This window comes from Chaetodon trifascialis, chromosome 7 (genome assembly GCF_039877785.1).
Source record: "Chaetodon trifascialis isolate fChaTrf1 chromosome 7, fChaTrf1.hap1, whole genome shotgun sequence".
NCBI lineage: Eukaryota > Metazoa > Chordata > Actinopteri > Chaetodontiformes > Chaetodontidae > Chaetodon > Chaetodon trifascialis.
In genome coordinates this window covers 2,130,669-2,149,005 of record NC_092062.1, presented here as the reverse complement: position 1 = coordinate 2,149,005, position 18,337 = coordinate 2,130,669, and the positions used below count along the sequence as shown (strand labels likewise).

The 18,337-nt window shown below is 41.5% G+C and overlaps 1 pseudogene; it reads left to right on the top strand.

Annotated features, from left to right (window-relative positions):
- Positions 1-7,134: 7,134 nt before the first annotated feature.
- Positions 7,135-17,956, top strand: LOC139333534 (uncharacterized; annotated as a pseudogene).
- The last annotated feature ends 381 nt before the right edge of the window (positions 17,957-18,337 follow it).

Sequence of the window (18,337 nt, the reverse complement as noted above, 5' to 3'; positions counted from 1 at the left end):
CACAGTATGTTCTAAAACATGGGGATGTTGGTCTTCTTAGCACATTCAAGTTAGCTCTTTTAGATGTTAGGTCTTTGGCAGTCAAATCATTCTTAAGCAGTGACTTTATCATAAAGTACAAACTTGATTTTATGTTTTTAACTGAAACTTGGTTTGGACAAGATAATAGCACAGCAGTTCTCAATGAGTCAGCCCTTCCGAATTTCAGTTTCATAAGTGAACTAAGAATGCATAAGAGAGGAGGTGGAGTCACCATTTTGTTTAATGATAGCATTCAATGCAAGAGAGTCTCTTATGGTCAGTTTAAATCTTTTAGATATGTTGCCATTCAATCAAAGTCTCCCTGTCCATCAGTCTTCATAACATCTACAAGCCCCCAAAATACAATGCAAAGTTTTCTGATGAGTTTGCCAAACTACTGTCTGTTGTTTGTATTGATTTTGACTGTGTTGTGTTAGTGGGTGACTTCAACATTCATGTTGATAATCTTAAAGATGGATGTGCTAAAGAACTTTTAAACATCATGGATCATTTTGGCCTATCTCAGCACGTAACACATTCAACACATAACAAAGGGCATATATTAGATTTGGTTATCTCCAAAGGGCCTAATATCTCTGAGGTTGTGGTGACGGATGTACTGTGTGTCATTTAAAATGGCCACATCTGCTATTTGTAACAAAAGTGGAACAGAGGTAATCAAAAAGCGTTTTTTATTAATTAATTATTAATGATAACACCCGTGCAGTCTTCACTCAGTCTTTTACACCATCACCAACACTGCCCTCAGCTTCAACTGATGACCTTGTAAATAATTTCAGTTCCAAAGTTATGACTATTATTGACTCCATCGCCCCAATTAAGACCAAAGTTTTGCCAGGAAGGAAAAAGGCACCTTGGAGAAACACCACACTGGTCAAAGTCGAGAAAAGAGTCTGCAGACAGGCAGAGCGCAGGTGGCGAAAAAAACAAACTCCAGGTTCATTATGAAATTTACAAAAACAGTCTCCACACCTATAACCATGAATTAAGAAGGCAAGGCAAGCATTCTTCTTAGAGATTATCAACAGAAACTGTAATAATGCCCGCACTTTGTTTTCTGTTGTGGATAGACTGACAAACCCCACAGCATTAGTCCCTCCTGAACTGCTATCCAACAAGTCATGCAATGATTTTGCAGCCTTTTTTACGGATAAAATTTCAAGGATAAGACAAACAGTGTGCAGCTCCAACTCAGGCAAAATGATCAGTCCATCCGTGTTTTCTTCTTCTTCTTTCCCCAGTTAATCTAGCACATTTTAACTTTCTAGATCAGACAAGGCTGACAGAAACTGTATCACAGTTAAAATCCACAACATGCTGCCTCGATACTCTGCCAACAAACTTCTTTAAAAATGTTTTTAATTGCATAGCTCCAGATGTGTTGCAGATAGTAAATAATTCTCTTCAGTCTGGTCAGTTTCCCCAGGCCTTGAAAACTGCAGTAATAAAACCTCTCCTAAAAAAGACTAACCTGGATGCTTCAGTAATAAGTAACTACAGGCCAATATCAAATCTTCCCTTTCTAGACAAAATTATTGAAAGGGTTGTTTTTCAACAAACGCATGCTTTCATGATGCAGAACAATCGTTTTAATGCATTTCAGTCTGGATTTCGTCCACACCACAGCACTGAGACTGCACTTATCAAAGTTTTAAATGACATACAATTGAATAATGATGCTTCCAAAACCTCAGTCTTAGTATTATTAGATCTCAGTGCTGCCTTTGATACGGTTGATCAGGACATACTTCTTGACAGACTGGAAAAGTGGGTGGGACTTACTGGCACTGTACTACAGTGGTTCAAATCCTATTTACAGGATAGAGACTACTTTGTGTCAATTGGTGAGCATGTGTCTGAATGAAAAAATATGATGTGTGGGGTGCCACAAGGGTCCATTCTTGGACCACTTCTTTTCAATATCTGCATGTTGCCCCTAGCTCAGATTATGGAGCATCATAATATTTCTTATCATACTTATGCAGATGATACACAACTTTACATTTTGTGTCATCACATGACTACAGTCCCTTACTTTCAGTGAGTGTATTTATCAAATCAATGAGTGGATGTGCCAGAATTTTCTTCAGCTTAATGCAGATAAGACAGAAGTGATTGTTTTTGGCCCCAAAAATGAAAGGTCAAAGATCAGTGCTCAACTTAACTCCATGTCACTGACAACAACAGATAAAGCCAGAAATCTTGGTGTAATTATTCAGACCTGAATTTTAACAACCATTTAAAGCTGATTACCAAATCAGCCTACGACGACCTGAAAAATATAACCAGAATCAAGGGATGTCTGTCCAAAGATGACATGGAAAAACTTGTTCATGCATTCATCTTCAGTAGGTTAGACTCTTGCAATAGAGTCTTTACTGGCCTAAACAAAAAATCAATTAGGCAACTACAGCTGATCCAAAATGCTGCTGCACGAGTCCTTACAAACACCAGAAAAATGGACCATATCACACCAGTCCTCAGATCACTACATTGGCTTCCTGTGAGTCAAAGAATAGACTTTAAAATCTTACTGTTGGTCTACAAAGCATTAAATGGTCTAGGACCAAAATATATTCTAGATTTATTGACTCCATATGAAGCATCCAGAGCTCTCAGGTCATCAGGGACAGGTCTATTGTGTGTTCCCAGAATCAGAAGCAAACAAAGTGAAGCAGCTTTCAGTTATTATGCTCCTCACCTGTGGAACATTCTCCCTGCACACCTGAGGTCTGTATCAAGTGTCAGCTCATTTAAATCAGGGTTGAAAACGTTATTATTTGCTACAGCTTTTATTTATGTAAATGTATTTGCTCAATGGTTTTAATCATTTTAATCATTCTAAAAGCTAAATTATTGTCTTTTACTCGCTTCTGTTTTTTAATTTTCTTTTAACTGTATTTTATTTTCATTTTTCTATTCTCTTCTAATCTCTTTCTTTCTTTCTTTGTTTCTTTGAAATGTATGTATGTAATTTTATGCTTCTGTAAAGCACTTTGTATTGCCTAGTGTATGAATTGTGCTATACAAATAAATTTGCCTTGCCTTGCCTAAGTACTTAGATGCCTTTTTACTTGTGTGCTTACCAGCCTTCCTGACTTTTTTTGCGGTCAGGTGCTTAACAGTCATCTGCTCCCATCTATGCCCAGTCAGTCTGTGTCTCGTGAGTTAAGTGGATTTGGAGACTTTCCCGGCCTGTTCACTCCCATTCATCTCTTCAGTCTTTTGTGTTGATCATCTAGATTCCTCTGTTGCACATTTTTGAAGTACTCATTAAACCACTGACTCTTTGCTTACACTGCTCCTGCCTCCTTGTCTGATTTCAGCATTTGGATGAATTTACACAAAAACTGCTGAAGATGTACATTTTTAAAACAGGGACTGATGACACTGGGATTTGATGACACGAAGAAGCTTAAAATATCACTAGACTTGTCCTCTTATTTTTACCATGACACAATGAATATTTTGTGCTCATTGGGGTTGATGTTGAACTACTTCACCTCATGTCAGACGTCAAATGCTCCTTGGCAATTCATCATTGTCAAGATTTTTCTCATGTGGAATTTTTAATCCAGTGTTCATGGTTAAACACTCTTTGCACTTTTCTCCTCTAATACTGTCAAAGCCATGTTGGGTTTCTCCTGTGTTCACTGAGGCCCAGGGTGGGAGCATGGTTCTGTCAATCACACGCAGTCTGCTCTGATGACTATGCTGAAATGCTCTGGTTATTTTGGTTCCCGTTCTCATACAATGTGCGTGTCACCGCAGTGCGGGTGGAGGCCCTGTGAGTACATGGTCAGTCTGACACTCTCCCAAAATGTGACACACCTCTTTTTCCATGTCCCTATGTGACCCAACAACCTCATTTAAGCCATGTCCAGACACACACACACACACAACCACACTTGCTCACTCGCTCTTTCACAATGTAACACACCCACTGACCTCTAAGCAGTTGTCCACGTCAGTCCTTGCTTGTATACAGAATTCACCTCAGTTTAGTTAGCAAAAACTTCTTCATGATTCACTCATGCATTACATCACTCAACATTGTTGGAAATGTATAAATGAACTCTCAGTGAGCCAGTTTGTCACCCTGTTTACTTTGCGTGAAACCACGGTCTTCCAATAAAATAATTCTTAATTTCTATTCATGCGCTGCACAGTTACTCAAAATATGCTCAACTATTAACTAATCAGAAATCTGGAACACTTGATTTGCTCCACTCTAAGTTTTGAATGGTAGCCTTTGATACTATCTGCCCTCAGAGCTGCTCTGCTTCTAGAAAATGTTTATGTGGCAAATGCACACACGTACAGGTACAGGTCAGGTACAATTGTTAAATTTATAAACCACCCAACGGAAGCCAGACAACGCCACCATGGGAATTTCACCCAAGAGAGTAGTTATTCGTAGTACCAACACAAGGCACTCAGGTTCGGTTTACTTGAGGCAAGAGACGTGGTTCTGAATAAATACAAAATACTTAATTACAACCATTGTATAAAAATATCTAATAAAAAATATCATGCATACCGGGATGTGAAGAGGAGGGAGGACACTAACAGGGCTGGAACTTACGAGTGGGGGAGAATGGGGCAATGAGGAGGTGAGAGGGATCCCAGGAAGAGGAGCACCCCTGTTGCTCGTGTCACTCACGCATGCAAACACACAAAAGTGAATCAAAATGAAAACCAGGGGTTGCTCAGTACACAAAAGGGGACACCACCACCAGGGCACCAGGACCACCACCATAAGCTTCCAGCACCTGAAAGGAGAAGGGAAATGATTACTGGGATAAACTCAAATAAACAAATCACCTACAAACAAAACTGAATACACAAAGCTTTCAACAATAGGGAGCAACCAACTTTACAAATTAGCCAGATTAACAAATGAAATAATTTAGCTGCCAAAAATAGTTCGAACAAACAAAACAGTGTACACAAAATAACCAGAATCATTCGAACAGAATATAAGATGCACTTAATTAAACACAGAAGCAAATGATAAAATCAGATAACCAAAATGAAAACAATGAATGAACCACATTAATTTCATGCACCCCAAGGGTGACAAAATGAGCAAATGAGAGAAATGAATAAAAATGAGAAAATAAGGGAATTAACCCCACAGTTCACAAACATAAAATTTGGAATATGGAAAACGGGCAGAGAATACCAGCATATACAGTTTCTTTGTTCTAGTTGCATGAGCCTGCTATCTACACCAGCCACCGATGCAATGAGGCAACAGTGTAATTAACACCAGCAGAAGCAAGGCAGTAAGACAACAGCTCAGAGGCTAAGCACGGCAAGCAGCAGTGTACGCAAATCAGTGCAAAGCAGCAGCTGAGCAAAGCAGCAGCAAAGCGAAGCAAAGCACAGCAGCAGTGGTTTCCAACCAGCAGTGTCACACGGCCCACCAGTCTGTGTCTGTCACAAAAATATAGAAATAAACTAAATTAACTAAAGGCGAACTCAATATTGAGACTAAGAGCAGAGAGACAGGTTGACATGCACTGTACATACTGATCAGGCTGCATCAGACCACATGTGGGAGAGGAGAGCCTCACGTTCAACTGGCTGCGGTGGCAAACTGCGGCCACCAATAAGCCATGTGCATCGGAACAGGGATTCCCCCCGCAAGCTGTTACATCGCACTGAGTCTGACAATCTAGCGTCTAAAGTCAAACATAGCGACAGACCGATATTAATGATGGGACAAACGACTCGAGGCATCGGAGTGTCTATCGAGCAAAAGTGGGCGTGCCAGATGAAGCCCCGATTCAAGGCTTGTATCGTTCTTGTGGAAATCACATGACCGATGACAAACGAGGCCTCGGTTTGTGTGGGTTACGTCACTGTCTCATTCCGAGTATCACTTCTGTATAAAGCTGGTTCGAAATTCGCGCTTCTTTGTGGGTGTGCCTGCGTTTAAGGTGGCGTGGAGTGGAGTGTTTCAGTGTCTGTAGCGAGTTGGTAGAGAGTTCAGTAAATTATATAAGTAGATTATTAGCGAGTTCAAGATAGATAGATAGATAGATAGATAGATAGATAGATAGATAGATAGATAGATAGATAGATAGATAGATAGATAGATAGATAGATAGATAGATAGATGACAATGTATATGTCAATGATTATATGGTATTTGCACATCATCACAATATGGCCATATAATCTTCATTGTTTATTATTTTATCTCAAAGGTGAAATGCCTGCTGTGTCAGAAGGAGCTGACTTACAACAACAATACATCCTCCATGCTGAGGCATTATAGAGCACTGCATGAGCATGTTCAACCTTCCAGCAGACCAGACACCAGCCAAAGTAATTCATGATCTTTTTAATCTTGTCATGTCTTTGGCACTTACAATTGAGCAGTATTTCATTTTTCTCATTCCAGTAAGCAACTGGTTGATGATGTTAGGCTTAGCAGCCGCCAAGTATTAGGACCCAGAGATGCAGAAACCAGAGGCAGGGATTGTGTAAAACCAAGAATAATTTATTAACAAAACGAAGAACAAAAAACACGCTCAACGAGCGGATGAACAAACAAACAAAAGGCGCACTCAAACGGAGTGGGAGACGAGGCAAACAAAAGACGCACTCAAAAGGAGTGGATGAACAGAAGAAGCACCGACGGAGCAGGTTTGACACGAGGCACGCGTGGAAGCGGCAGGCAGACACTGAAACAAAAGAAAAACACAGCACAATCAAAGGCTGGAAAAACGAAGGACAAAAAATGACTTTTCCTAACAAGTAGGGGAAGACAAAGAGACTCGTACTTACGGACCAACAACCAGACATCGACCATGGAATGAGGAATAATCCAGCAACGAGGGGAAGAAGGTCCATGTCTTTTATACTCTCCCTGATGAAGGGAGAGTGAATGCAGGTGAGTCGCCATGGGAGGAGCTGGCAGCAGGTGAGGGGCTGCCCAGCCACGACTCCAGGGGTAGACAGACAGACACACACAAAGGGAAAAAAGGAGAGGAGACACACTGGGAGAGACAGGAAGGCAGGATCATAACAGATGAGGCCCTGGTGAACATGGTCATTAAAGACACTCAACCATTTTCGAATATGGAGGATGAGGGATTTAGGGAGCTCATCCATGTGTTGGATCCCATCTACATTCTCCCAACTAGAAAGGTAAGTGAATAAAGTCTTTTATTGTTTCTCATGTAGTTTGAAATGAATAGTAACTACATTTCATTCCATCAGGCCTTGAAGCAAATGGTTGAGAAAAGATACTAAGAGGCCAAGGAGAAGGCGAAGGAACAGCTGCAAAATGCTGTAGCTGTTAGCCTGACTTCAGATATGTGGACCTCAATCAATATGGAGGCATACTTGGCAGTGACCTGTCATTACATTAATGAGAATGAGGAGCCCCACACAGTTTTGCTTGGAGGGATTTAGGGAGCTCATCCATGTGTTGGATCCCATCTACATTCTCCCAACTAGAAAGGTAAGTGAATAAAGTCTTTTATTGTTTCTCATGTAGTTTGAAATGAATAGTAACTACATTTCATTCCATCAGGCCTTGAAGCAAATGGTTGAGAAAAGATACTAAGAGGCCAAGGAGAAGGCGAAGGAACAGCTGCAAAATGCTGTAGCTGTTAGCCTGACTTCAGATATGTGGACCTCAATCAATATGGAGGCATACTTGGCAGTGACCTGTCATTACATTAATGAGAATGAGGAGCCCCACACAGTTTTGCTTGGAGTGCAGCACTTCCCTGAATGCCACACTACTGACAATTTAGCTGTGGAGCACCACAGAGTCATGGAGGAATGGGGCATAAATGACAAGGTGAAATGTCTGGTGACTGATGGTGCAGCCAATATGGCTGCCTGTGTGCGAGCACTGAACATCAAGCATTCGCTTTGCATTGCACATGTCATGAATTTAATGGTTAAAAAATCATTTGATGACGTTGCTGCTCTCACTGACATGAGAAACAAGTGTAGGAAGCTTGTAATATATTTTAGGACAAGCACTACAGCAAGAGAACGGCTGGTGCAAGTACAGCAGCAGATGGGGAGACCAACACTGAAGCTGCTAATGGAGGTCGACACTCGCTGGAACAGCACTTTTCTAATGCTGGAGAGGCTTTTCCAGCTGAGAGAGCCAGTGGGGGTGGCCCTTGCCTCCTTAAGGACTGATGTCACGGCACCAACTGCACTGGAGTATGACTCGATAAAAGACGCACTTCATGTTCTTGCCCCATTCCACCAGGCCACAGTTGAGCTCTGTGGTGAAAAAAGGGTATCTGCTTCCAAAGTCATTCCACTGCTGAAGATGCTGAGCCACACCATAATCAGCAAATCAGAAGGCCTCACTTCAGACAGTGGAAGACCTGGAAGAACCTTCTCCGACGGGTCAATACACATTCTTCACATGTTGAATCACAAAGTGTGATGACACTACCCACCTTATTGGACCAAAGGTTAAAAAAACGGCTTTTTAAGTAATGGAAGACTTCAAGAGGCTATTACAAGGCTGAAATATGAATGTGCAAACTCCACTAGTGGCACAACCCCAGCTCAGGTAGCAGCCTCTTCAGCAACAGCAACACCATCAACATCAACATCCGTAATCAACAGTAAGTAGTTTGTTTCTTTGTTTTGTCAAAATTAACATTAATTGGTAGTAATGTGATTTGTTAATGCCATTGTTAATGTTTTTTGTTTTTTTTTAACATTTATTAGATGACCTTTGGCATCTGCTGGATACAACAGTGACTCAAAGCCGAAGAAGCTCAAGTGCCACAGCAGATGCCACAGTAGAAGTGGATCGTTACTTAGCAGAGGTGAACCTCACAAGAAGTGACAAGAAGACCCCCTTGCTTACTGGGGCAGACAAAAACACCAACATCCACACCTTTACCAGCTGGCTCTCATGTTCTTATGCTGTCCCGCATCTTCTGTGCCATGTGAGAGGGTATTTTCAAAGGCTGGAGAGATCGTTTCCAAGAAGAGGAACCGTCTGAGTCCCAACACTGTGAAAAAACTTTTATTTTTAAATAAAAACCAATGACCATTCTCATCCACTACTCCGATGAAACAGTGTTTCCTGTGTCCCCCCCGCACTAAGCACAAAAACAAAGTTTTATTTATGGTATTCATACAGGCATCTGTAATCAAAAACATATTTTACAAATGAGCATAAACATGTGCGTGTGAGAGAACTGTGACAAAGATTAATGTTTTATTATATACAACCACAGAAAAAATGTCCACTCAGGTGATGAGCAAAATTAGTTTTATGTCTTTGCCCAGCAGATGTCGCTAGTGAGAACTGAATGAAGCTTCAGGTAGTGAACCTTCTGGCAAACCAATGGGCTGCAAAGCTTCAGTGGTTCAGGAAGCCTCAGTTTGTCATCAGGGAAGAGCAAGGCAGCACACTCACTTGCCATGAGAGCAGGGATGATGCATCTCATCCTGTTACAATCACAAGTGAAATTTCAACCAGCTTGAAATCAGTGCTTCTGGGGATTAGAGCACTGTCACCTACAGTGGCATGATTGGCTTGTTCATCTTCATGAGAGTTTGACCGTAACACAGCCAACTGTACTGTTGTGTAGAGTCTACAGCTCTACATCAGCAGTGGTCAAGGCTTCTCTTGCACTTGTTAACCCTGTTTGAGCTCCACTGTTGTCTCTCCCAGTAGAGGTGTTATTGCAGCTGAGCTGTTAATAAAGGAACTGTGATAAGGTGTCATGTAGCATCAAGACAAACTCATATGTGAGACTGTCAATGTGGAGAGCGGTTACATTTGATTTAATCAATGACTTAATTTCTCCTGTATCAGGGGGCAATTATTTTGTTAATCTGCCATTATTTTGTAAAATAACATAAGACTTTATTGATCCCACAGGAATTTCACTTGTTACAACAGCAAGAATAAAAAGGAGAGGTCAAAAAAGAGCAAGCAGAACAAAGAGGCAATATTTCTATTTATTTAAAATAGAGATTCTGTCAGCCTCTTTTTAACCTTTACTGGAGCAACATCATTTAAAGCAGATGATATGGTGTTGAAATGTTCAACCGTGTCATTTAAAGACCAGTCATACCTGCGTGGCTCAAATGATCTCATGATAGTATAGCATATCTAGGAATCATCTTTGAACCAGAAATTCCCTTTGAGTCTTTGTTAACGAGTGGCCACCGTCGTAGTTGCACGGTAAGCAGACATGCCAGACGTGCCCAACGAGGATAACATCGACAGTTAGTTTAGTTTTCCGTTCGTTTTTTGACACAACGGTCTAACGTTAAGCCAGTGCTCTCGAGCAAAATATATTTTTAAACGGTTTGCGGTTTTAAAATGGGTTTAAACTGACAGGGTTAGGTTGTCTGCAATTTGCGCGCTAACTAATGCTACTGTTAACTTAATATCACTGCATAGATTGGAATTGTGTTGGAGAAGTAATGGTAATTTATACCGATTTGCTGGCTTTTGTAGCGTTTAACATATGGTCAGACTAACATAAACTTATTTACTGGCCGTTTTCTGCACCACCTCTTGTGTTTTAACTTGTTGTATCTTTGCCTTGTAGCAATCTACACGATTACGAGGGTAAATTTAGGGTGTTCTAGTTTTACATGGCATTAATAGCAGTGCTTATTTCAGATGCCTCTATTGCATTTAATTATCTTGCTTCCAATTTTAAGATTATCAAATGAAGTATTAAACACTTGGAAGTGATAATTGATTGCTTAAAAAACAAGTCATGTCCTCTAGCACAAAGTCTGACATAGGTTTTTGACTGTTTGTTCAGTTCATTCCCTTTCCCTCTGTGTTCTTAAGAATAGAAGCAGAGTTTCTTGTGTGGTTGATTACAAATCTGATCCACAGCATTGCTGCAAATAGGTGAATTGTGTGTGTTTTTAATCTTTTGTTATTAGATTCAGGCACATCTCAGTCATCTCCTTCCACACCACTATCTTCACCCAGTGGGAGTGTCCTCTCTGTGTCCATTAATAGCAGTGACGGTGAAACTTCAAGACCATCCAAGCGAAAGAGGGGTGATGAAGAAGCCTTTCAGAGTTCTTCAGCCAGAGATGTAAGTTTCATCATTGTAACTGTCCCCTTTTTGATTTTTTCATGTGCTTGATATAAAAAATCCATTAATAAAACACCAGTACAATACCTCGAAAGCTTGATTTTACACTCATAAAAATCTGGATTTTCCTTTTAGCTTTGCCATGATTTAATCATTAAAGTTCTGCTATAATTATGTTGCTGTTAGTTTGCCTCTCTAGGTTTATATTATAACTGCTGTTGTAATCTGTTTAGCTGATAAAGCAGATTCTGCAGATAAAACCAGGAGGGATGACCATGCTTGAAGAATATGAAGAAACGGGGACACTGTGTGACACTAGAAGAAGGCAGATGGTAAACATTCTTGCGGCACACATGGTTGAGACAGAAGGGTAAGTTGATGATACCAGAGTTAAGTTGTTGACACCTATTTAACTTTTTTCCTTTTTAAATTAATTTACATAATACATTAGGGCTGGGTCTATCTCGCGATAGACATGTCATCAATATCAATATAAATGCATTCGATAAAGCATTCGATAATTTTTTTTTTCTTCGTCGGAAGAAACCTGAAGTTGCGAAGCGAGGTTGGTTGCATGAACAAAGGCACTCGCTCTCAGGTAATTGAGCAACGTAGGAGTAATCGCTAATCAGTGAGAGGGACAGCTAACACGCCAATCATGTAACAGTATCAAGTTCGGTTGCGCCATCTCGTTGTCTTGTGTTTGTTGCTCCGCGAGGAGTGAGATGAGAAATAGAAAGTGAGCGCTGCAGCGAGCGAAGAAATCGTCGATAGAACAGGGAAAGTCAGCTCGCCGGTATGGAGTTTTTTGGAGTTTATAAGTCGGATCGTAGTCAGACCAATGTGGTCTGTAACTTATGCAAGACTTTCGTCCCCACCAAGACCTGTAATACCACAAACTTATTTAACCACCTTAGCCGCGCTCACTCAATCGCAGCCGTATTCGCCAACGTCCGCCAAGCGCAACACCACCGCACAAGCAGCTGACCACCATGCCATACCATCCCACCTGCTTCAGTGCCTGCTGACAAATCATCTAAAAGGCACGAAGACGTAACAGAGGCAGCGGCATATCATATAGCTAAAGACATGCTTCCGCTGAGCACTGTGGAAAAGCCAGGTTACAAACATCTCTTACATGTACTTTTTTTTTCTTAAACACACTTGCAATAAAAATATAATTGAATAGTTCATGTATGTTTAGAGCAAGAAGAGTGACTAAAGTTATTCATATGTCTAGGCTGGTTTTATAGTTCAGTCAGTGTTACTGTACTGTCTATCATGTTTGTTTGTTTGTTTGTATGTTCCAGATGTCAAGTCCACCTCAGTTTCTGCTATGTTTCCAAAACACTGCACATATTTGAAAACATTTTATTCACCAGAGGGTGAATCACCTTGTGAACTTTCTGCACTAAACCTGCAGAAAAAAAGTTCTCAGGTTTCTCTCTGTTTACACTTTTACACTTTTTTTTTACATTTATTATTTGAGTGTTTTCCATGGTTGTGTTGTGTAGGAATTAGATGATTTACTAATCCTGGGAATCAGTCTATGAATTGTAAAACTCTTTATGGCCCTTTGTCACTGAGGGGAGAAAGAGGATCAAAGGACAATTGAGTGAGGGACACAGGATAGAGGGGGAAGGTTAAGGTGCGATTCACTGTACCTGAGGAGTTTATGGTATAGTATGAACCCTGGGAAACAGGATGAGTGAACTTCCCCAAATGGTCATTGTTTTTGAAGGAAAGATTTATTATTACCAGGTGTCTGTGACAACCATTTGTTGTCAAGTATAAAAGCCAAGACATTGTGGAGATCTGCAGAGAACACTCTGCATGAGTCTTCCCTCCATGCTGCATGTATTAAAGAGACCTGATTCATCACATCGAGTCTATAATTCTTCAGAGAATTAGCAACTCTCAACAAGCAACAAGGAGAATTTCCCTTACAGTTGACATTTCCTTTCTGCCTTGATAGCTGAGGGGATTATAATCAGATGAAGGTTAAATTTAAAATAAAAATGTTTAAATTGAATGTATTTTTCTTTTGGTCCATATTTTAAATAGGTCATAAAAAATATCAATAATTATCGGTTTCGACCAATATAAAACACTTATATCGCAATAGAGTTTTCAGCCATATCGCCCAGCCCTATAATACATACATAATTTAGGTCAGCTGGGGCCAAATTGATAGTATGTTCCTAATGATGTTGAATTGTGAACAGACTTAATTTTTGCTTCAGCGAAGTATAAGAAGAAAGCAGCTATGACAATTAAAAGCTAAACTCCGCACTAGATGACTCACATTACTTAGATAATGTGATAATTGGCATTTCCGGGGTTTTTTTGTTCGTTGCAGGAGAATCCCTCAGCGAATTACTAAAGAGAAATATGCACTGGGCATTGTGACCTTATTTCCTGCATTGAAGGATCCCCTATCCAGGAAAGATATGTAAGTTATATATTTATTGTAAGTACAAACATTGATTGATTGACATTGATTTAAGACTGAATGAGCTTGACACTGTACAGTGCTCCTTTTATTATTAATGCACAAAAATAGTAATTTACCAGTTTATTGGGTCCACTTAGATAAAAGTACTGCATTAAACACAACAGTCCTTCCATTTTTGTTGTTTGTCAGTTTTGTTATTCGTCTGTTTCTGAAAGGTGTTTATTCAACCTCATGGTAATTTCTGGATTCATACTTTGAACACTGTTACAAGTGGGTTCCTCCTATGGCTGATTATGAAGTAACTTGATTTTGTCTGTGCCTGGTTAGGAACATTTTTACGACAGCCAAAGTGGCTCTGGCTTTCTGGCGTGGCGGCTCAAGACAATTCAGAGAAAGACAAAGCTTGGGTCCATGGAACCAAAAATACAGACAGGAGGAGGTGGTCCAAGACAGGAGAGGGAACTGCCTCAGATTGGTGGCCAGCTGGATGAAGAGCGCTGTAAAGAGGTCATATCCTTGATGAACCACACAAGTGACAGAGAAATCATCCTGCAGAAGATGAAGGAGACCTTTGAATACAGACAGCATCTCATCCACAATCCTGATGAGTCTCACAACATACTCTCAGTGTTTCCAAGGCTGCTGGACATTAAAGGGCTGGTATGTATAGGCATCCACCATTCATGGCCAAAAGCTTGTGACACATCTTCTTCCATTTCTCTGCAGATACATCAAGATTTCAGCTTCCTCTTTGGACCAGAAACAGCTGATAAACTGCTTGAGAAGTGGCATACGTCCTTTAAAGGAAAGGTGATCAGAGAAGCAGAGAGTCTTACAACCATCCCTGTGCTCCAGAGTTTGCTGAAGTCTGCCAAGAATCCAAACAATGATGCATCCTCTGAGGATCGCCCATGTATTCATTTAAATGCCAAATTAAATTAATGTATTGTTGAAAGGATTTGATGAAAGGGATCCAGACTGCCCCTCCCCCAGCTCCTCAGCAACCATCCACCTCCAAACCTCCAGCCCTGCTGTCCCCCACCGACCCCCAACCCCCACCCCCACTAACACCCTCAACAACACACACAGCGCACAGACCTTCATTACAGAGCAGGTGAGGAAGGAGCTGCGCAGACTCCGCCCAGGCAAGGCAGCAGGTCCCGACGGTGTCAGCCCGAGGGTCCTCAAAACATGTGCAGCCCAGCTGAGTGGAGTCCTGCAGTACATCTTCAACCTGAGCCTGAGTCTACAGAGGGTCCCTGTGCTGTGGAAGACATCCTGCCTGGTTCCAGTACCGAAGAAGGCGTGTCCCAGCACCCCCAACGACTACAGACCGGTGGCGCTGACGTCCCACCTAATGAAGTCCTTGGAGAGGCTCGTCCTGTCACTTCTTCGGCCCCTGGTCAGCTCATCACTGGACCCTCTTCAGTTTGCCTACCAGCCGAAACTAGGAGTGGAGGACGCAATCATCTTCCTGCTCCATCGCGCCGGCGCCCACCTGGACAGACCGGGAAGCACTGTGAGAATCTTGTTCTTTGACTTCTCCAGTGCGTTCAACACCATCCGGCCTGCCCTGCTGGGGAGAAAGCTGGAGGCGATGCTGGTGGACCCTCCCCTGGTTTCCTGGATTACAAACTATTTGACAGATCGACGCAGGACTGCGTGTCTGACACTGTGGTCAGCAGCACTGGGGCTCCCCAGGGAACTGTTCTTTTGCCCTTTCTGTTCACCCTGTACACCTCGGACTTTCAGTTCCTCTCTGAGTCCTGCCACCTGCAGAAGTTTTCGGACGATTCTGCAATTGTTGGCTGTGTCAGTGAGGGGAAGGAGGAGGAGCACAGGGGCGTTGTGGACTCCTTCGTCGAGTGGTGCAAGACTAACCATCTGCATCTCAACACCACCAAGACAAAGGAGCTGGTGGTGGATTTCCGCAGGAGGAAATCGGCCCCCATACCCATTTCCATCAACGGTGTGCCTGTGGATGTTGTGCAGGATTACAAATACCTCGGAGTACACCTGGACAATAAACTGTACTGGGCCAAGAACACTGAGGCTGTCTACAAGAAGGGCCAGGGTCGACTCTACTTCCTGAGGAGGCTCCGGTCATTCAACGTGTGTAACATCATGCTGAGGATGTTCTACCAGTCGGTGGTAGCCAGTGCCATCTTCTATGGTGTTGTGTGCTGGGGCAACAGGCTGAGGGCAGCAGACACCAACAGGATCAGCAGGATCATAAGGAAGGCTGGCTCTGTCCTGGGGGTACAATTGGACTCCTTGGCAGTGGTGTCTGAGAGGAGGATGCTATGTAAACTGCATAGTATCCTGGATAACAATGCTCACCCTCTCCACAAGGTGCTAACTTCGAGCAGAAGCACCTTCAGCAACAGACTCATTCCCCCCCGATGTAACACTGAACGCCAGAGGAAGTCTTTCATTCCTATGGCCATCAGTCTGTTCAACTCATCTACCTCTGGCTGCGAGAGGGACTGTAGAGACTCTGTGTCCTGAGCCAATGTAGAGACTCTGTGTTACCTGTCACCTTACCATTATCTTCACTGTCACTTTATTCAGAGACTGGGTTCATTATTGAGAATAATGACATTCTGTCTTATTGCTGCTGTATTTTATTTTTATCTCTTATTTTTATCTACTACCATATTTATCACTTTAAACAATCACTCACTCACTTTAATTCTTGCTCATCACATCACTTTATCACTTAATTTTATTCTACTGTGTTTAGACTGTACTTGTTATTTTAGACTGTACTTGTTATATTTCATTTATATTCAATTTTCATATTTCAGTTTATATTTCAATTCATGCAACTACCGTCACAGTGCGTATTGTTGTATATTATATATACCTACGTTAACTGTCTCTGTTACATTCAGTGTTGCATTTTAGTGTGTTTAGTTACTCCGTTATTCTTCACCTTATTCATGCTATATTATTTTAATTGTGCCTTGCACTTTGTTGCATTAGTTGTGTGTTTTATCGATCCTCTTACTCGTACTACTTCTACACTTTGTATCGCAACTGCTGCACAGCAGTTTCCCTCGGGATAAATAAAGCTTCTTGAATCTTGAATCTTGAATCTTGAATTGTTCAAGATCAATTGATTATCTTAAGTGTGTTTGTATGAGGTACCTCTCCATAGTCAGTGCATGACTTACAGTAGGTGATGGTCAGCACCATCCAGTTTGGAGAAGCAGAAATGAGTACTGGCAGAGGCTAAGCATATACTGCTGGCAAGGCCCTGTCCATACCAGTTCATTTCTTAGTTTCCTTGCTGGTACTCCTCTCTACTGCTCAAAATTCGGGGCATGACAGTCGCCATCTGTTATAGTTACTACACTGACTATCCATAAGTACTTCATATAGCCCAACTTAAAGAAAACCAAGCTATCCCCTTTTTTAAGATGTGACTTGAACTAAACAGTTGATGAAACAGGATGGTCCATTGGGTCCCTTTCTTACAGAGTGGGACAGTGACATGGCATCTTTGCTACTGCTCCTGCATATCCTACCACCTCAACCCATTTAGCACTTATGTTTTACTAACCCCTCTTGTTTTATGTCTGACTCCTTACATTCACATCTTAGCACTTATTATTATTTATTCTTTTATTATATTGCACAAAGCTCGCTCTTTTTTAAGTAATGACAGCCTGAAATGTTACAGCAGAGACCCTGGAGAGAGAAGGGGGACTTTGATAAACATACAAGTTCCCGTGGCCGGCCTGCACCGTGGCCCAATCCACAAAGCACATTTTATTTAACATCACACTGGGCCGGTCTTTTAAGTATTCCTAAGGATCAAAGATCCTTTGAGCCCCCGAGAGCCCATGCCCCTCGGAGTGCTCCCCCAAGAGCACTGCATTTTTATCTAAACCTAATAAAAAGAAAACACAGAAGATCAGTGCAGCTCAAGCCATGGACCATCTAGCTGTGTTTCACAAGGTAAGTACAGGGCCGCATTCTGGGATTTAAGTGGAAAATGTGTCACAGAATTAGATAACATTAAAAATACAACTTGACAAGTGTTTTTTCCCCACAGTCATGCAGAAGCCTTCAAGAACACCTAGAGAACCAGGAGGGACATCGCTAACCATATCTTCTTAATTCTGGAACCTCCAAGCAGGCCATCAGTGCTTACTACATTGTGATGGACAAGAAGCTCATCCCCTGTCAGGGAGCCACGTCTTTGGCAGCCTTTGATGAACTTTTTAAAGTGCACTTCGTTTTCAATGTATGTTATGATGATGCTCTCAGCAACATGTACACATTCCTTCAGACAACAGTCTATAGTATTGATGTTGACACCACTAAAGAGGGTCCAAAGGTGAAGGAGTTGAGAGCCAAGTTTATGAACAGGAGCTAAGACCCAAGTTCCTTAACAAAGTATATGCAATTGCACAATGCAGTTGCTGCATATAGTCAGCACTTTGTTCTTTGTTTTGTTGTTTTTGCAGAGGTAATATTTTGGCAAAAGTGTAATTTTCTTAGTCTGTAGCATTTCTGTTATCAAAGAAAGCCAAATGGCATAAAGCCTGGTTTACGAATAAGAAACAAAAAGCAGAGTTCTTGAACTATGTATAGATGTCATATTTGTAGATCTTTGCATGATGCACCTAGTGCGTTAATTCAGCACCTTAAGTTTTTTCATGGGTTATATCCAGGCACCAAGTTTGTTGTTACTTGTGCTCAAGAAGGATGTTCATTGCAGTTTAAAAGTTTTGCAGGTTTTAGGAAGCATTTAAAT